This window comes from Rhagoletis zephyria, unplaced genomic scaffold (genome assembly GCF_001687245.7).
Source record: "Rhagoletis zephyria isolate East Lansing unplaced genomic scaffold, Rhagoletis_zephyria_1.1 Rzeph_scaffold_03131, whole genome shotgun sequence".
Classification (NCBI taxonomy): Eukaryota; Metazoa; Arthropoda; class Insecta; order Diptera; family Tephritidae; genus Rhagoletis; species Rhagoletis zephyria.
The window spans coordinates 61120-68277 of record NW_016160215.1 but is presented as its reverse complement, the minus strand read 5'-3'; the positions used below and the strand labels follow the sequence as shown (position 1 = coordinate 68277).

The following is a 7158-nucleotide window of genomic DNA, read 5'->3' as shown; positions in this document are numbered from 1 at the left end:
GTAATTAAAGAATGATGCTTGGATTTTTTAAAAAGCTTTAATATATGCAAAGTTCAATTTACACAAGGGCATAGTAATGAACTGTATGCATATATGTCGTTACCTTAATGTAAAGAAGCCGTTACTAAAAAAAATGTGTATTGCATAAAGGATGTGGGGCTTATAATTCCATGAAATGCATCGTAATCATCCAGAAAGTGAATTTTGGATTTTTAGTTGGTTACGGCTTTTTGTACTTCAGCGGCTACGTGAGATAGGGCCTTTCTGTATTAACTTACAACTACTTTTCTAAAGTTAAGTATTTTGCACAAGGCACAAATGTTTTTTTTTTAGTATTTTTTTTTTAGTATTACAAGTTTGGCAAGAAGTTTAACAAAATAGAAAAACCAGATACAATTCATCTTACTGATTGAACTCGTAAACGATATTTAATCTTGAATAGTCTATTCCGAAAGCATTTATTTAAATATGGGCCTCTCCCGCATGTTTTGGCAATGAAAATTCATTTTGTGTAGGTTCCTTCAGGCATTTCCGCTGACATTTGGTTTTTACGTAAAGCTTTTCAAAACGGAAATCCACTTTCAAGATTGCAATTAGCCAATGTAGGACGACCGTTCTAAGAAAAAAGTTTTATGATATGCTACGACAGATGTAATTATGATTAATCAAGGATCGCATATTGAAAACAAATTTGAATTTACGCTCTCGTTATCTCAGTCACTAAAACACCGATTTTGTTTTAATTTATTGCATCTGGTAAAGCTTTTGCCGGTAAACATCTGTGTTCGAATTTCGAACTCTGCTTCCATTGTTTACATTCGTTTCGCCGCGTCGTTTGCTGTCGTATGGAAAAATCGCCCGTAGCGTGGACATCACAGATTTGTATAAATCTTGCGATAATTGTGTAACCAAAAGACTTTGTTAATTATGCAATTTTAAGAAAAGTGTGTGATTTCTATAAACAAATATTTGGTGAGTGAAAATATGAAAAAGTCAAAGCGCAAAGCTGTCGAATTATGCTGCTTATGGCCATTTTCGATGCTTGTACTTTTTCTGATTGGAATAAGATTACGAGTATTGGAGTGCGAGCTACTATATTTGTTGGTGCGCCAAATGTGCTGCTTGTTCACTTAAAAGCGTGTACACATTTTCTGATTGCAAATTGTGCATGAATGTGCTAATTTTAAACAAAAAACCTTGTCCAATATATGCTCATACATACATATACATACCGGTTTCAACAAACTTGTGCCTTTTATATTGGATACATTTAAAGCCATTCCAATTAGTGCTCAAATAAGAATTTGGGTGACAATGAAAAATGCTAAAAGTAGCTCCAATCAGCAAGTGTGCTATATAAATTCTTGTTAGAATAATACAGGAAATACAAGAATGATATTAGAACAAAGTTGATAAATGTGGTTTCTATCAGTTTCTATAAAATTCAGTGACTAAAATGTTTAGAACAGTGTGATTTCGGAGTTCTTTGCTGCTAATATACATATATATGAAAGTAGGTACACGCCAAGTACACGCATTCGAAATTATTAAATTTTGGATCATTAATCCACACACATACCGTTCCACTCCGCTGACCATATCGAAAGCGCAAAAGAAACTTGTTTACCCACCGCACAGCACGGTTGTTGTTGCTTGTTTATAGTCGCTAGCTTTGTTTGCCAACACAAGTTGATTACATTTTCGGTGTATCGCATTAGGCAACTGTCTAAATCTACGTTATTTTTTTATAAATAAGGCCGTAAACATTTCCTTACATCGTCAATTTCCATATACTATTTTTACTCTTTCAATTTCACTGACCAGCGCCGCAAACGATATCAACTAGTAGGCTAACAACCAGAATTGAAATTTAATACGCAAGTACTTCCAGTACTACAAGTATACAGAGAGTAGATTTGCTACTCCATTTTGGAAGCAGCAAATATCTCTCGTACGCGATGAGAGAAAGTAGAGTACCTACTTTGGTGGAGTAATAGCAAATACGTGAAGTACTTACTCTCTCAACGCCAAGTAGGGTATGTATGCGGAAAAAGAGTAACAATGTGTTGGGAGTAGATTACAATGCAAAGGAGTACTTATTGAACGAAATGCGGCAAATACACTTGCGCTGGACTTTAATATACATGTATGTACATATGTATGTATTGCCCAAAAGTCACTTGGAGCGTAAATTCTCGTTATTATTTTTATAATGAGCAAGAGCCATTCCGACTTTGGAACTTTGTAATCAGGTAAAGATAATTGGAAATGTATCTAATCTGTATGGTGCCGCATTACCTTGCACAGGTACACCGAAAATGTAATCAACTTGTGTTGGCAAACAAAGCTAGCGACTATAAACAAGCAACAACAACCGTGCTGTGCGGTGGGTAAACAAGTTTCTTTTGCGCTTTCGATATGGTCAGCGGAGTGGAACGGTATGTGTGTGGATTAATGATCCAAAATTTAATAATTTCGAATGCGTGTACTTGGCGTGTACCTACTTTCATATATATGTATATTAGCAGCAAAGAACTCCGAAATCACGCTGTTCTAAACATTTTAGTCACTGAATTTTATAGAAACTGATAGAAACCATTTTTATCAACTTTGTTCTAATATCATTCTGGTATTTCCTGTATTATTCTAACAAGAATTTATAGCACACTTGCTGATTGGAGCTACTTTTCGCATTTTTCATTGTCACCCAAATTTTTATTTGAGCACTAATTGGAATGGCTTTAAATGTATCCAATATAAAAGGCACAAGTTTGTTGAAACCGGTATGTATATGTATGTATGTGCATATATTGGACAAGGTTTTTTGTTTAAAATTAGCACATCCATGCACAATTTGCAATCAGAAAATGTGTACACGCTTTTAAGTGAACAAGCAGCAACTTTGGCGCACCAACAAATATAGGAGCTCGCACTCCAATACTCGTAATCTATTCCAATCAGAAAAAGTAGAAACATCGAAAATGTCCACAAGCAGCATAATTCGACAGCTTTGCGCTTTGACTTTTTTACGTTTTCACTCACCAAATATTTGTTTATTGAAATCAGACACTTTTCTTAAAATTGCATAATTAACAAAGTCTTTCGGTTACACAATTATCGCAAGATTTAAACAAATCTGTGATGTCCACGCTACGGGCGATTTTTCCATACGACAGCAAACGACGCGGCGAAACGAATGTAAACAATGGAAGCAGAGTTCGAAATTCGAACACAGATGTTTACCGGCAAAAGCTTTACCAGATGCAATAAATTAAAACAAAATCGGTGTTTTAGTGACTGAGATAACGAGAGCGTAAATTCAAATTTGTTTTCAATATGCGATCCTTGATTAATCATAATTACATGTGTCGTAGCATATCATAAAACTTTTTTCTTAGAACGGTCGTCCTACATCGGCTAATTGCAATCTTGAAAGTGGATTTCCGTTTTGAAAAGCTTTACGTAAAAACCAAATGTCAGCGGAAATGCCTGAAGGAACCTTCACAAAATGAATTTTCATTGCCAAAACATACGGGAGAGGCCCATATTTAAATAAATGCTTTCGGAATATACTATTCAAGATCAAATATCGTTTACGAGTTCAATCAGTAAGATGAATGGTATCTGGTTTTTCTATTCTGTTAAACTTCTTGGCAAACTTGTAATACTAAGAGCAAAGTGAAGCCTTTTTATTGAAAACACTTGGCTTTAGAAAAGTAGTTATAAGTTAAAACAGAAGGGCCCTATCTCACGTAGTCGCTGAAGTACACAAAGCCATAACCAACTAAAAATCCAAAGTCCACATCCTTTTATGCATTACACAATTTTTTTAGTTCCGGCTTTTTTACATTAAGGTAACGACATATATGTATACAGTTCATTACTATGCCCTTGTGTAAATTAGACTGCATATATTAAAGCTTTTTAAAAAATCCAAGCATCATTCTTTAATTACCACATACTCGATAAATCTTCCAGTTGATAGAAATTCCTCGTTTGTGTTGCCAATGGCTGTAAAAAAGTTTCTGTCTACTGTTTTAAATGCTAACATTAGAACCTAAAATTGTATTTAAGTGCTCTCTGAAATATGTACATATGCAGATATGAAAACTATATTTAAGTACCATTCCCAAATCTGCAGTGCGATTTTAAATACGACTGTCTTTTCACCCACATTGTAAAACGACATAAGCGAAAATTGCATAAAAGGTTCTTCCTATATACCTTTTATATAGTCGCTCAAGCAAAGTTAATTGCGCTAGCAACAGCTGCCTGATTTCTCGTTTGAGGTTAAGGTGCTCAAAACGTGGTATGCTATTTGTACAAGAGTTTCACCTATTCCCAACATTCGTATAGGTACCACAAAACGTCACATGCCTTATGAACAAACAAAAAAGTCCACCAACCATTTCCAATAATAAGTAAGATATCATATTTTAAGTTTTTATCACTTCTAGTAAATATTCAAAGATTTCTCTTTATTCCGATTAATTTACATTAAATATGTAAATTTTCCGAAACGCCTCCAAATACTTGTCAGCCAAATCTTTACTCGAAGCTCTCTAATGGAATATCAGGTTGAAGCTTGTACAAAAACCTGCAATATAAGAGAAATGAAAAATTAGTTTTGCTTCATTTGGAGGGCTAGCGCTCCACGTTTGCAATGACAAATACTTACATTCTTCAGTGCCGTAGACGGGTTTACTTGGACCTTGCACGCATCTTCCTGCGTTTACGCTTCAACCTCCGCATACGCTTCTTACGCCACTATAAATAAAGTTATAAGAAAAAATACATGTTAGACAAATTCATATACTCATTTTTTGCACAATAGCCAAAGATTCAAGCACGTGTGTATACAGAAATTCACAGCAATGGCGGCTGGTGGAACGAAAATTAATTTTAATTGGAATCGTGCAATTTATACAATATAACAATATATATTGGGAAACACTTTGGCAATTTAATTGTTTGTAAATTACTTTACTTATATTTTAAAGACACTTTTAACCACTTTTATGAAAAATTACCTTAGCTCTCATTTTTCTACTTCACACGAAGACGGTTAAAGACGAAAGAAAGATGAACGGAAGCTCGTTTGCTGAATATAGTGAACAGAATTGTGGTGAAATAGCGATAACTCACAGAGGTGTAATTTCAAGTACTAGGCAATTCTCAACACGCATGGTCGCTTTTCATTCACAATGATATAAAGTTTTTAGAAATTATCTTAGTTTTTTTTATAATTTTTTGAGAAATGCAAATACGTTTATTTACACCACAGAATGATTAATAAAAATATATAGAAACCAGCGTTTATTGTTATAATTATCGAAAAATTGCTGTGCAAGAAAATTTCAAGAATTATTTAAATTTTTAAATCTTTACTGACTTTCGTGACACATCGGTTTGTGCAAAACATTCGAATCGTAAAGGGTTTAGCCGATGTTCTTCTTCAATTTGTGGTGCGCGTGTTGATGTTATAACAGTTTTACTCTGCCTCAGAACAACAAATGTTTTTTATGAGTTTTTAAAGCAGAAATACACTCGGTGATTTGCCATTGCCAAGTCGTAGTTAACGAGTATGCATGTATGTGTTATTTTCCAGATGATTACGTAAATATTTATTATTTATTTTATTTTTAACAAAAATCAGGTATGTAAGTCTTTAAAACATGTTCATTCCGTATATCTTAAGAAAGTCAAAATATATTTTTACAATTAAATTTGTTTATATTTAACTAAAGCCCAAAATACAATAATGCAGTGGCAGTGGCAGCGGCAGTTTTTCGAAATCAGCTGTTTTTTAGAAAGTGTGGTGTCCAATGAAGCGACTCACAATACAGCAGTGGCAGCTAGCAGTACTGCTCAGTTTAGCCCAAATTCTAAATTCACTGCCACTGCCTTCATCGCAGCAAACTTCGCATGCTGAATTTGACATAAATGAAACGCAGCCAACATCTGTTGATGTCACTGAAGCCTAAAAGGCAACAACAAAAATGTAAACAAACAAAAGGGAATGTCAAAAAAAGCAGTCACTGACAACGCCGTATTGTGTTTGCTGCGGCATTGACTGCCAATATTAGCAGTAACAGCTGATTTTAAAAACTGTCACTGCCACTGCCACTGCGCTATTGTGTTTTGGCCTTAACTTATAAATATTTTTGGTATTTTTATAATATAGAATTATGTTAAATTTGATTAATACCATAAGCGAAACCTACAGTCTTTACCATCTTCACCACATTACATTGTTGCACAACACCCTAATTGCCGAAAAAGATTTGATTGCAGCCCTAAGTCCCCATGGTGACCAAATGTGTGGTGTGGTGGCGGACAAGCTTCTGAACAGGCGAATTATGAATTCGCCTTGAGCTTTTGGTAAGCAAACAAGATGGCGGCTGCTTACGCTGCATTTACACGTTCATAGAATTCATTTCAATTCATCACATGTATGTGTTGTCAAAAATAAACACAATTTTCTGCACACAAAAACTCACCACCAAAAGCTATGATGAAAAATTGCATAGCATCTTAAAATAAAAATTGTTTTCAAGGTGGTAGCCAATTTGGAAAAGTGTGATTGTGTTGATAAAAGGGTATGAGTGTGTACAAATTGAAAGCAATTTTTTGAACATTTTAACCTTAGGTTAGTTTGATCTGAAGTAGTTACACTGAGTCTCATACAAAGTTTTCGGTATTTTGGTACTACTGTATTTTTTGTGTATAACAGTTATCTCTAGTTTCTTTATATGGCAAAACCAATTTTGCAGTATTTGGACTCAGGCTAATCACTGTCTAACGAATTTGTGCTAGTGTAGTATTTTGTTCCCTAATGGTGTATTTTCTTTAGGGACGATTTTACAGTCAACTTTTAGTTAAAAGCATCAACCGGCTCTTGTAAACTGCCTTTCAACTAATCGCTTTCAACGACATTGCTTGGCAAGTCAACTTTCGATTCAGGTAATCGCCTCTGTAAACACCGTGTAACCGAACGAAAGAAAGGTGAACGGAAGTTGAAAATTATCACCCGCATGCGCTGAATTGCGCAGCGTTGTGTTTTTCACCACTGGTAGTGTGTGTACAGGAAATTAGTTTTATCAAACATCCGTTAGTATTTCTTTGGATTTAAAGACACTGTACAATATTGAATTTTAA

At 34.6% G+C, this 7158-nt stretch overlaps 2 long non-coding RNA genes across 2 annotated transcripts in view; one reads left to right on the top strand and one right to left on the bottom strand.

The window, feature by feature from the left end:
- The first annotated feature begins 711 nt into the window (after nucleotides 1–711).
- LOC108368456 (uncharacterized) overlaps nucleotides 712–7158 on the top strand; it is a 20063-nt gene continuing 13616 nt past the window's right edge. The window contains exon 1 of the long non-coding RNA XR_001848372.1: nucleotides 712–972. This is a non-coding gene — a long non-coding RNA (uncharacterized LOC108368456). The remainder of the gene's footprint in view (nucleotides 973–7158) is intronic.
- Nucleotides 4458–5133, bottom strand: LOC108368455 (uncharacterized). Its single transcript, XR_001848371.1, has 3 exons — nucleotides 5031–5133; nucleotides 4679–4767; nucleotides 4458–4597 (listed from the first exon to the last, which is right to left on the bottom strand). It is a non-coding gene; the product is annotated as an uncharacterized LOC108368455 (long non-coding RNA).